General features: G+C 41.6%; 1 protein-coding gene across 4 annotated transcripts in view; it reads right to left on the bottom strand.

Annotated features, from left to right (window-relative positions):
• Window positions 1-14035, bottom strand: part of PIR (pirin) — a 723908-nt gene that overhangs the window by 632120 nt on the left and 77753 nt on the right. The window lies entirely within an intron of this gene.

Genomic DNA, 14035 nt, shown 5'->3' with positions numbered 1-14035 from the left:
AAGTCCTGTTGCATCACACATTAAGGAATGTCACAATGTAAATATACAGGGTCTTCAAGCTACGATTTTAGGGCAAGTGCAACAAATGTATGATTTTGATATCAAAACGCAACTTTGGAAAATGGAATCTATTTTAATTTTTGAAATGTAATACTTTAATTCCAAATGGAATGAATAAAGAATGTCATTGGAAGTGTTTCCTTAGGATTTATGATTGGTTCATTGTTTGTGATTATACTATTTAAAGATGAGATGTGTGAGTAGGGATATACTCTGTAAAGGTTGAGAAGCCGAGGCGCTAGAGGAGTTTGCTTTTCAAGCAGTTTTTATGTATACTTCATGACAAGATTTTATTGGACCCAGGTGTTCAGTTGTTTTACCAGTGCTCTGGGACTATATTTTGCATCACTTGCTGGACTGAAATTTTAATAAATTATTAAGGTAATCACTGGCTTCTTTCTTTCTGTGGTGGTGAATTGCACAGTTTCCATTTGGTGGTGAAATAAGCTATACAATAGTTCAAAATGTCTGTTAACCTCACTGACAAGTGATATTTGTCTACTTTGGAAGAAATCAACAGTGCCTCCAGAAAACCCCCTACCATCCACATTACTGATTGTGAATCACTACTGTCTCTTTACTGCAATGATGTTCATGCAATAAAAGTAGTATTAGAGACAGTAACCTTATAGTAAGACTGCAACTCCCCTTATTTTTCTCATGTGACTTCTATTTAGAACCCCATATTTTATTACTCTGGTGTATATTCAAGGTCTTAAATTCACCAACTACATAAGCTCGAGCTGATACTTTCATTAGCTACTACAATGTATAGCAAACAACTCCATGTACCATGCCCTCTGAGTATTCTTCCTTTACCTTTAAGGTGTGCCTATCAGTGTGTAGTAACAGTCCTACTCAGATGTCAGCAGGGAGTCTGTTTATCCTCCCATATTTTGGAGGCACATGGTTAATTTCTTCTTATAGGATTCTAAGTGAATCTCATACACGTTTCCTTCCCTCTTTGCTGTTCTCTCCACTTTACTGACTGCTCTCAATAGTTAGGTCTCTATAACTACTCTCAATAGTTAGGCCTCTATAACTACTCTCAATAGTTAGGCCTCTATAACTACTCTCAATAGTTAGGTCTCTATAACTGCTCTCAATAGTTAGGCCTCTATAACTGCTCTCAATAGTTAGGCCTCTATAACTACTCTCAATAGTTAGGCCTCTATAACTACTCTCAATAGTTAGGCCTCTATAACTACTCTCAATAGTTAGGCCTCTATAACTACTCTCAATAGTTAGGCCTCTATAACTACTCTCAATAGTTAGGTCTCTATAACTGCTCTCAATAGTTAGGCCTCTATAACTGCTCTCAATAGTTAGGCCTCTATAACTACTCTCAATAGTTAGGTCTCTATAACTACTCTCAATAGTTAGGTCTCTATAACTACTCTCAATAGTTAGGTCTCTATAACTGCTCTCAATAGTTAGGCCTCTATAACTGCTCTCAATAGTTAGGCCTCTATAACTGCTCTCAATAGTTAGGCCTCTATAACTGCTCTCAATAGTTAGGCCTCTATAACTGCTCTCAATAGTTAGGCCTCTATAACTGGGCTACCTACAGAATGTGACACCTTGTTAAGGGAAGTGCAGAACAATAGCAATATTTTCATCTTCCTGTTTGTCATCCTTCCCTGTACAAATCAGCATGAAATGCTAGTTTCCCCTCTAACTCGTCACATTTGGGACCAGTCTTACTCTGGACCCTTAATGGCAGCTTCTTCTCTGCAACAGGATTCCACTTCACTGACAGCCAGCAGTTTGATTTTTTTTGTACTTGGAGAAGCATCAGCTCCTAAAAACAGGTGACAACAGTTGGAGTTCTGTGCTTTTAGGAAGGGTCAAGGACATCATAATTCACTCCCTTAAGTCCAAAAAGGTGGGGTAAAGGGAGATTGCCTTCCAAAGCAAAATAGCCCTTCCCAAAAAGTGAGTTTGATATATCAGCTTTTGATCAATTTGAATTTTGAGACGTCCACTGGCAAATGGAAAGCATCACAGCAAATGAAACAATACATATCAGCTTTAGAATTCTCAGATCAGTGTAAAATATTTATCAATAACCGACAATGTGGTGTGGTATATAGGTTCATAGGTTCATAGGTAAGTACTAGGCTATCTGCCCGAGGACATCTATAAGCCTAGCTAGAATGTGTTGGCTTTCGCCACCCCCTTAGATTAGTTCCCTGTGCCTTGGACCAGCAGAGCCATTAGTTCCCTGTGTCTCTGTCCAGCAGAGCCACTGCAGTGATCCACGGGGTAAATTTTCTGTTTCCATCCACTCATCAAGGTTTCCCTTGAAGAGTGTTAGTGAGGGGCTCTGCCTAATGTAGATTGGAATCCTGTTCCAAAGCATGGGGAGTCTCTGGAACAGGAATCTATCCCTCCAGCACGTCCTATTTATCGTTGTGGTAAGGTTTAGATCCGAAGAGTGTGTGGCTCTTGGGGATTTTTTTTTTTTTTTTAGGTGGAGCATGTCCATCAACTCTGGGTTGGACATGGCCTTGTATGTCAGGCAGAGATCACCTCTGAGTAAGCGGTATGCAACCGAGTACAGCTGGAGTTTCTACAGTCGGGCTGTATAGGGCATATATTTGAGGCCAGTAATCCTCTTGGTGAGGTACTTCTGTGGTCTTTCCAGCTGTTGCAAGTGTCTTGTAAGGTACATCCCAAATGGGGAATTGTACTCTATGATGGGTCTGATGAGTGATGAGTAGAGGGGCACAATAACCTCTTTTGTTCTAGATGCGAACCCTTTTGTGATTAGGTGGGGATTTTCTAACCACCTTGGCAATATGATTATCAAAGGAGAGATTACTATCTACTTGGGTCCCCAGATCCCTTATTACATTTTCTGTATTTAGGGGACTACCACTTATGTGGTACTTTGCAGGTACTTTGTTTTTTCCAAAGGGGATGACTATGCAACTTTTGGCATTTAGCTTGAGGCCATGATTTTGACACCAGGTATCCGTCTCAGTCAGACCCTTCTGGAGGATGTCTGTATCAGCTGGAGAGTCAATTATGGCCCCCAGTTTGCAGTCGTCTGTGGACTTGGTCAACCATAGTCCTCCTGTGCTTGCCTGTACCTCTGAGAAGTATATACCGAAGAGGAGGGGTCCTAAGACTGAGCCCTGGGGGATGTCACTTGTAACTGGTTTAGAGTCGGACCCAGAGCCTGCAACTCCCACCATGTGGGTTCTATCTGTGAGCCAATTGGCAACTCATCTCGTGATGTAGGGGTTTATGTTCAGGCTGGTGAGCTTGTCTATAATACCAGAATGGGGAATGGTGTCAAAAACCTTTGCGAGGTCTAGGTAGGCTCTGTGGACTTCCTTTCCCTCATCTAAAGCCTTGGTAACTGTGTCAAAGAAGTCCACCAGGTTTAGGAGGCATGATCTGCCCTTAACAAATCAAACTGGGTAGGGTCCAATGTTTGAAGGTTCCCAATGTCTCTGTTAATGAATTCCATGATGATGCGCACCATAGCCTTGCAGACCAGGGTAGTCAGGCTTATAGGGCGATAGTTCCCGGGGTCCATTGTGGTTCCACCTTATATTGAAGATTTACCCAAGGTTGGTGTGGTTTAATCATGAGGGTGAATTTCGAGTGATTAAATAAAGCCAACCGTGGGTAAATTTCAATATACCACAACCACGGAGTTGGTTATTGCTATTACACAATGACATTATTTAAGAAAAAAATACTTACCTTTCTTAAATAATGTCTTTGCATAATGGCGCATTACTGTTCTTCCGCTGGTTGTGGTACACTGCTTCCTTGTTTTGATGTACTGAGCATGCGTATGGGACTTGCGTCCCATGCATACCCAGTACATCAATGCTTTAAAACGGAAGCAACGGAGAAAAGAAAGTCTCTGTTGCTCTGTTTTTTTCTTTTTTCTTTTTTATTTGTTAGAAAAAATGTTTTGAGCACTTTATACCAACGGAAAAAAGTCTGGGCAACCGGACCTTTTTCCGTTGGTATATTGTGGGATTTACAACGGGCACGCTGGCCAATCAGCATTCATGTTTTGGAATAGTAATGGGGGGGGGGTCATTGTATAATTTCTATTGACTAGCTTTCTAACGAACTGCTACATTTTTACAGTAAAAAGGAACATGAACTTATATAGTTTATTCCAAAGAACTGTGTATACAAAATCTTAAAGCTCCCTATCAGAATTATAAGGCCTCATCCTGCAACTGTTGCTATTTCCAAAAATAAACTGTGATTGTAAGAAATGTGTTATAGGCAAGACTGGAGGCTACTATTATACTTAACATCTAAAAATGTACATAATAACACACACATCCAGTAGGAAGAAAGAGCAGGTGGAGATAGAAAAGAATCTCTGCCTTCTGGGGAATTAAGTACAAAATGTTTATAGCAAAACTGCAAAAAGCTCTTTGTGTCAATAGCAGGCAGTCATAACTAAACTGAACAGTATCTACGATTCAAAATCTATAAATACTTTAGAATAAAAATGTTATATTGGGCAACAGGTGAACAATCAGGGGACAGAAGACATTTTTTCTTTCAAAACATTGTTGGAGAGTACCATATTTAGTCTTAAAAATAAGACGTGACAAGGGTCTTTTGAAGTTATTGAGAAGTTCTGCACACAAACGTGTTCTCAGAGTGATACAATTAGCTCAATCCTGCTGGCGGTAGATGCCTCTTTTCTCAGACATGTCCACTCACATAAACTGCCTTAGGCTGTTGTGGAAAGATTAGGTTCCCATTAGGTTTAGATGGGTTTTAATATATACAAACAAAAGGCTACAGGGTTTTGAGGAGAAAGATGGTTACAGCTAGCTGCCGCTGAATGCTCTTCTCTCTTGTTTCTCTCTACATTCTTCTATGGAGATAGCAATCTGCTATTTATTTACTGGAGAGCACTTTAAAATGAATTTATCTGCTTTTTTTGTTTGTTTTCGAAGAGCTCAGCAAATTTTTTGCTGTGCCTTTGGTTGAGTAACTGATGGTATGTTTGTATTTTTGTCTCACTGCTTCTTGGGTGACCATATCAGCCTGCAGCCCCACTAGATTTGATGATCTCACTGGACACTTGCCAACATGCATTTTCAATTTACCATAACCACATCTGTGCTACTAAATATATGCCCAGTAGTCTGCTTAACATTAGCCTTCAAAAAATACACTCCCTCTCGCTTATCTTAATTTACCTCCCCCTCCATTACTGTTATTTGCACTGCTCATGTACCCTGTAAAATCTGCATTTTGTCTTCTAGCTGGTTGCAGTGAGTCAAGATATTGGGACACACAAGCATGCAAATATTCAAAATAAGGAACAGCAGGAGGAACTGCTAATGATTTGAACATTGCAAGTTTTAACAGCTTTGTCCATCTTTCCTAGGGGAAATAATTCTCTACTCCCCAACTTTACATTGTCTTTAATAATATTTAGTGTCTCCTCTAAAAAGGACATTTTCTATGGGGAGAGGACAAAAGACATGTTTTCCTTACTCCCCAAGTAAGGAACAAAACCAACATATGAAGTAGTCTGTAAAATCCAGAGAACCGTCAGCCCTCTCTGACCTAGGAGAAGGACTGAAAGATATTGGCCTTCCTCCTCTTTTTAGAACTAACATTCCCTTACGAGAAAGGCTTGGAACTATCTGCTAAAGCCGAAGTAGCCTTTTGAAGAAAGTTTAGAATAAACCATAGTAACAACAGAAGCAGCACTGGATAGCTGTGGGACAAGTAACTGTAACCTGCCCAAGCAACAAGGACCTCTGAAGCTGAAACGCAAACAAACACCAATCACAAACAAAGTGTCACATAGCTCAAAACACCAGTGTGCCACCCAGCAACAGCCCCTAAGGCAAGACAATGTACCTAATACTTTAGTCATAGGTGACTCTATAGTCAGGCACACTGATGTCCCACTCACCAGGCTGAACAAGGAGAAAATTACAGTCAGCTGCCTGTCGGGTGCCAGGATCCGCCACATAACAATGCACTCAAGTCACTCCACAACAAGTACAAATATGACTCTGTCATTGTTCATGTTGGAGTGAATGACTTGAGACATACCTCCCTGGACTACATGAAAAGAGACATGAAAGAGATCTTGGATCATGTGGCCGAGGCAGGTATGACCCTGACCCTGAGTAGCATCCTGCCTTCACCCAGAATGATACCACAATATAAGGACAAAATGATTGACGTCAACAATTGGCCAAGCTTCTGGTGTCATTCAAAGGGGACCCAGTATCTGTCTGCCTGGGATGTCATGATCGACAGACCATGATGCTTTGCCAGAGATGGTCTGCACCTGTCGCCGCTGGGATTCAGGTTACTGGCTAAGGCTCTTGCCACCCCATAGTACCTTTCTCTGGCAAAGTTCAAAGGACAAAACCACCATCGTAACAGGTACAAGCATGCAAAATCTGAAGGTAATGCTACTCAATGCTAGAAGTCTAAATCTCAAAATGCACTCTCTCGAGGCACTCCTAAAAATGGAGAACATCGATATATGTGCAGTAACTGAGCCTGGTTCAAGGCTCCAGAGAGCATCCCTGCAATACGAGGCTACAACTCTTACCACACTTTTCAGCCACCAAACCAGGATCGAAACACTAAAGGTGGAGGAGTGTCCATATTCACCAAGGATATTCACAACACCAGGCTAGTTGTCCAAAACAATGCGTCTGAAATTCTCCAGGTGCAACTAACACTAGGTAAGACTGCAATCTAAATTGTAGCTTGCTACAGATCCCCACCATGCCCCAAGATTCTCACTACACCTTTCTAAACATACTGGAAAATATTAAAATACAACCAAACACCCTAATACTGGGTGACTTCAACTACCCTGCCATTAACTGGGAAAACTACTCGTGTACCAACACCTTTGCCCAACGGTTCTTGGAATTCATAAATTCCAACGCCCTGGATCAACTAATCCATTGTCCCACCAGGGGCTCCAATATCCTAGACCTGGTCATTACCAACATGGGAAATTGATGCTCCACACCTATGGGCACCCCCTCGTTGGTCAGGTCAGACCATAAGCTAATCACCCTTAACTTCCACATTCCACCCCACCCCCCCAGTAAGGAAACCTCCAAAAAAAACTTTTCCAAGGCCAACTTCATGCTACTCAAGTCAGAAGTGACAAACTTCATGACACCCATGGCGACGGGAACTGAAAGTTCAACTGCTGAGTCCTACACTAAGGCACTGTATGAGCACATCCACTCATGCATGAATTGTGCCAACCCAAATAGAATCAAGATGCTCTCCTCCAAAAAATTAAGCTAATCTGGTGGTCCCCTGCCATAAACAAACTTTACAACAAAAGAAAGAAAGTGTTGCAGAAAAGAGCTAAACCCCAGGATGCAAAAAACTCCCTTACCAGCCTCAGTAAGAAGCTGAAATCCCTCATAAAATCCTCCAAAGCTAGTTACAAAAATAAAATTGCCAAAGATTCCAAAGACAACCACAAGGAAATCTATAATTATGTCAAGAATCTAAATGACAGTGTTCAGATCTGCTCTGAGCTACAACAGAATGGCATTAAATATACTGATTCCAAGGATATTGCCAATATCCTGGCAGATCGATTCAGTGCCAACTTCACCCCCCCCACCCCCTAAATGGCCCATCTTAATACTGGAAGATTGCCAAATTCCAGTAATAATGGCCACACAGGTAAAAATGCACTCTCCAAAGCTAAGAATACAGCATCCATGGGATCAGATGACATCCCGTGCTATGTACTACATGAACTACAAAATGAACTCGCATCTCAACTAAGTGTCATGTTAAATCATAGCCTCACATCAGGCATCGTGCCCACTGAGTGGCGCATAGCTACAGTTATCCCACTCCACACAGGGGGATCCATCTTGGATCCTGGGAACTACTGCCCCATCAGTCTGACAAGCCTGATCTGCAAGGCCATGGAATGTATTATCATGGAACTTATAAACAAAGACACTGGAAACCTTCAAACACTGGACGCCACCCAGTTTGGGTTCGTGAAGGTCCGATCCTGTCTCCTGAACCTGATTGATTTCTTTGAATCAGACTCCAGAGCCATGGATGAGGGTAAGGTGGTCCACACAGCTTATCTGGACCTCGGCAAGGCCTTTGACACAATCCCCCACTCTGGATCATAGATAAATTTACTAAGCTGGGCATTAATCCCTATGTCACTCGATGGGTTGCCAACTGGCTTACTGATAGAACCCACACTGTAAAAGTAGCTAACTCCAAATCCAGCTCCAGACAAGTGACAAGTGGAGTACCTCAGGGTTCAGTCCTGGGACCACATTTGTTTGCCATCTACTTCTCTGAAGTACAGGCCAATACTAAGGGACTCTGGCTAACAAAGTTCGCAGATGACTGCAAACTGGGAGCCATTATTGAATCTCCAAATGATGTGGGTACTCTACAAAAGGGCCTTACAGAAGCAGATGCTTGGTGCCAGAGCCATGGGTTCAAGCTCAATGCCAAGAAATGTATAGTTATCCCCTTTGGAAAAAAACATGTACCCATCAACTACCACATAGGTGGCAGTACACTAAACACTGAAAGTGTGATAAGAGACTTAGGGACACAGGTGAACAGTGGTCTTACCTTTGATAACTACATCGCCACAACAGTCAGGAAATCATTCTATGTGGCACATCTCATCACTAAAGGCTTTTCATCCAGAAAAAAGGAGGTCATTGTCCCACTGTACTCATCCCTCATTAGACCCATTATAGAATACAACTCCCCATTTGGTATGTACTTCTCAAGACACCTGCAACAACTGGAAAGGCTGCAGAAATACCTCACTAAAAGGATCGCAGGCCTAAAGCAGATGTCCTATGCTGACTGCCTTAAAATATTCCAGCTATACTCTGTCACATATTGTCTACTCAGAGGCGTTCTCTGCTTAACATAGAAGGCCATGTCAAACCCAGAGCTGTTGGACATGCTACACTTAAAGAAATCCCAGTCCCTCAGAATCACACGGTCCAGGGATCTAAACCTTGTCATCACAATAAACAAAACATGCTGGAGGGATAGGTTCCTGACCCAGAGACTCTCCAGACTCTGGAATAGACTGCCCATACATGTCAAGCAGAGCGCCTCTTTGGCCCTCTTCAAAAGGAACCTTGATGACTGGATGGGAGAAAGGAAGTTCACCCCGGGGAACACGTCAGTTACCCTGCTAGACAGGGGTCCAGGGAAGTAAATAGTGTGGGAAGAAAGCCACGGAATTGTTATGGCTAGGCCTGTATAGGCCCTAGGGCCAATAGCCTAGCACCAACCTATGAACCTATGAACTTAAGTAGTTAATCACTGAATGAGCAAATGCTGAATGTCTGGGACAAGTAGCTAATCAATGAATGAGCAAGTCCTGAATGTCTGGGACAAGTAGCTAATCAATGAATGAGCAAGTGCTGAATGTTTGGGACAAGTAGCTAATCAGTGAATGATCAAGTGCTGAATGTATGGGAAAAGTAGCTAATCACTGAATGAGCAAGTGCTGAATGTCTGGGACAAGTAGCTAATCAATGAATGAGCAAGTGCTGAATGTCTGGGACAAGTAACTAATCACTGAATGAGCAAGTGGTGAATGTCTGGGACAAGTAGCTAATCAATGAATGAGCAAGTGGTGAATGTCTGTGACAAGTAGCTAATCACTGAATGAGCAAGTGGTGAATGTCTGGGACAAGTAGCTAATCAATGAATAAGCAAGTGCTGATTGTCTGGGACAAGTAGCTAATCACTGAATGAGCAAGTGCTGAATGTCTGGGACAAGTAGCTAATCACTGAATGAGCAAGTGCTGATTGTCTGGGACAAGTAGCTAATCACTGAATGAGCAAGTGCTGAATGTCTGGGACAAGTAGCTAATCACTGAATGAGCAAGTGCTGAATGTCTGGGACAAGTAGCTAATCAAAGAATGAGCAAGTGCTGAATGTCTATGTGTCAGGCATTCCTTCTCTCTTGAGCAAAGCCAGCCACACTAATATCCTGTCCTTTGATGATCAATACTCTATTAGCCAGAAAACTCCAAAAGGTGTAACAGAAATACAGTGATTCTTCAAACTTAAAGGAATGATCCAGCCAATTTCAGTTTCTATGTTGGATGTCCAGAAAATGGCACTGAGGGTGAAACACTTCTTACTCTCAGTTTGAATAGTTCCAGCATAAAACATCACTTTAGCAGCCATGACTGCAACAGAAGCAGCCTGCCCAACAGTGGCTTCTGAACCCAGAACCTTATGTTGAGGCAGTAAAGTCAGAGAAAACACAGTGACAATGGACTTCAGCATTAAGTGTGGGGATCATATCCAGACAGAGGAAGAGTGGCATTGCTCCATACAACAGGCTCCTTGCACATCAGTACCTGGACCTCTGAAGCATTTATGAGGGCCCATAGTTGTCAAACATTTTGGTTTTATGACTACCACCCTCTTTACATGCATTCCTTCCCCCCTTAGAAAGATTTTTTTTTTATATTAGCTAAATGTTTTAGCCTTGACATTGGTTTCTGGCAAAATAAACACAACTTTTTACGTTCTAAAGAAAGCTTTAAATTCTTAGAAAGCTCTCATGGCAAAAGTTTTTTGTTATATTTATTATAATACTCTCATTCATTAAAATCACGTTTGTCTTGAAAACAAAATAACAGAGCAAATCATGTTCTGGATGAAACTAATATCTACAGCAGCATTTGTAGTTAATTTTCCCTTGAAAGTCTGTAAAAGGGTAATACCTAGCATAATAAAAAAGTTTATACTTGGCACAACCAAAAACTGAGACCTTGGAGCTGCCAGCATATTAATAAAATATAGCAGCATGACTAAGAACTTAACAAGAATGAGGTGTGCCTTGTTTTACAGTGGGACTTTTTCTAGTTGCCAAATGTCAAAACTTTAACCACACTACTGGTTAAAAAAGATCTAAGGGGGGGGGGGGGGGGGGGCTGATGACAAACTCTGTTTTTTTACCATTCATACCAATAATTATTTTAGCAATGATCCTTATGATGAAGATTCTTAGTTTTCCAGTAAGGATGTCAAGTCTTAAACTGCCAAGACTAAAAAGTCTTGAATCTATTCCTGATTGACACCACATAAACCCAAGCAGTGCTGCTTATTATAGCTTCATAGGTTGGTACTAGGCTATTGGCCCTAGGGCCTATACAAGCTTAGCCATAACAATTCCCTGGATATTTCTTCCCACAGTATTTACTTCCCTGGACCCCTGTCTAGCAGAGCGACTGATGTGAGCCCCAGAGTGAATTTCCTTTCTCCCATCCAATCGTCAAGGTTACTTTGGAAGAGGGCCAAGGAGGCACTCTGCTTGACATGTATGGGCAGTCTATTCCAGAGCATGGGGGAGTCTCTGTGTCAGGAACCTATCCCTCCAGCATGTTTTCTTCATTGTGATGACACAGTTTAGATTCCTGGAGCGTGTGGCTCTGAGGGAATGGGATTTCTTTAAGTGGAGCATGTCCAACAGCTCAGGGTTTGACATCGCCTTGTATGTTAAGCAGAGATCGCCTCTGAGTAGACGATATGCCACAGAGTATAGGTGGAGTTTTTTTAGATGGTCAGCATAGGGCATCTGCTTTAGGCCTGTGATTCTTTTAGTGAGGTATTTCTGCAGCCTTTCCAGCTGTTGCAGATGTCTTGTGAGGTACATACCAAACGGGGCATTAACTCTACAATGGGTCTAATGAGGGATGAGTACAGTGGGAAAATGACCTCCTTTTTTCTGGATGAAAAGCCCTTAGTCATGAGGTGTGCAACATAGAAGGATTTCCTGACTGTTGTGGTGATGTGGTTATCGAAGGCGAGACCACTGTCCACCTGTGTCCCTAAGTCTCATATCACACTTTCGGTGTTTAGTGTACTGCCACCTATGTGGTAATTCATGGGTACATGTTTTTTTCCAAAGGGGATAACTATACATTTCTTGGCATTGATCTTGAGCCCATGGCCTGGCACCAAGCATCTGTTTCTGTAAGGCCCTTTTGTAGAATATCCACATCATTTGGGGATTCAATAATGGCTCCCAGTTTGCAGTCATCTGAGAACTTTGCTAGCCAGAGTCCCTTGGTGTTGGCCTGTACTTCAGAGAAGTAGATGCCAAACAAGAGTGGTCCTAGGACTGAACCCTGAGGTACTCCACTTGTCACTTGTCTGGAGATGGATTTGGAGTCAGCTACTTTTACAGTCTGGGTTCTGTCAGTAAGCTAGTTGGCAACCCATCAAGTGATGTAGGGTTTTATGCCCAGCTTAGTAAGTTTATCTCTGATTCTAGAGTTGGGGATGGTGTAGAAGGCCTTGGCAAGGTCCAGATAGGCTGTGTGGACCGTCTTACCCTTGTCCACATCTCTGGAGACTGATTCGAAGAAGTCAATCAGGTTCAGGAGATAAGATCGCTCCTTCATGAACCCAAACTGGGTGAGGTCCAGGGTTTGAAGGTTGCCAATGTCTTTGTTTATAAGTTTCATGATAATGAGTTCCATGCCCTTGCAGGATCACGCTCATTAAACTGATGGGACGGTAGTTCCCGGGATCCAAGTTGGATCCCCCCCTTGTGGAGTGGGATAACTGTAGCTGTGCGCCACTCAGTGTCACAAAACCAAACAGTGACACCATCCTGCTTAAGTCAGAACTGACCCACTCGTTGCCACATGGTCCACAAAGACCAACTTTTTGTAAAATATTTTTATACTTCCTAAGGGTCACTGACATCATATTGTTTTTGTCTGTCACCCTATGACTTATTTGTTACTTTCCATTATGGACTGGGAGATAATTCAAAGGCAACAAACCCAATAAACTATCATTCTGGAAGTTTTATTTTATTATTTATTTAATTAATTAATTAATTAATTAATTAATTAATTAATTAATTAATTTAATTTATTTTATTTTATTTATTTATTTTTACTGTACTCTAACATGTCTGTAATACCGGAGACACAGAAATGCAATTATACCAAGACAGGAATCAAAAACACATGCTTCCTTACCTGCTCGCAAGGTCCAGGCACCTGTGTACAAAAGTGCATACACTGTCATGTTGTTTGTCTTCCAGCATGTAAAGAGAAGCTGACTACTGCCAAGGCAAATGAGAGTGCTAGTCATTTCCTGACCACTCACTCCTAACTATTCTTATGCACCTTGTCCTGCTACATGACCTAAGGTTGCAGCCAGTTATGTCAGGCAGCCTGCTCTGCTCCATAAAGCAAAGGGCTAGCCTAATCAAAAGTCAGTCTGACACTATATGCCATAATCTGCTTCTCATACTGGTCACAAGGGAGATGACTGGAGTTCAAAGTCCCTTCAATGCAAACACTGGAGAGCCATCAAACTACATTTTTAGATAGACTAACTTTTTAAATGTTGAAACTTAGAATGTCATAAAACATACCTCAAAACCAAAAACAAGGACAGAAGTATGACACAACTAAAACACCAGGGAGGCAAGAGTACCAAGCAGATTTTCAAGAGAACTTTGTAGAAAAGAGTGGACATTTGGAATTATGAATAGGTAGGAGTCTATCTCACATATGAGCCTGTGCCTGCACAGAGGCAAGGAGAATGACACGCATTAATACATATCCCCCACAGTATTCAAGGGTCTCAAAAATAAATGCCCGATTACAACCAGATGAGTACCCTTACATTAGAAAATATGGAATAAAAGGAAAATGTACCACAACCACATATGAAATCTTTTCATTTGCCAATGCTCATACTCAACTGATAATTTACCAAAGCCATACAATCTCAGAAACTCTTTTTATGTAAAGTAATTTTAACTTAGAGTTATATGTTTTTTTTCTATATGATAACAAAAAAGCAAACCTACATGTATGTTACATAATAATGCTTCTGGGGTGTACTATAGCACACTTTACATACTTTTCTGTACCTATATTCTTGCTTAATTTTATCTAAATGACAGGATATAGATTTTGC

This window comes from Protopterus annectens, chromosome 5.part1 (genome assembly GCF_019279795.1).
Source record: "Protopterus annectens isolate FY-2018-M chromosome 5.part1, PAN1.0, whole genome shotgun sequence".
Lineage (NCBI taxonomy): Eukaryota > Metazoa > Chordata > Ceratodontiformes > Protopteridae > Protopterus > Protopterus annectens.
Note: the sequence above shows the minus strand (reverse complement) of the source record. Positions and strands in the feature narration are given on the sequence as shown.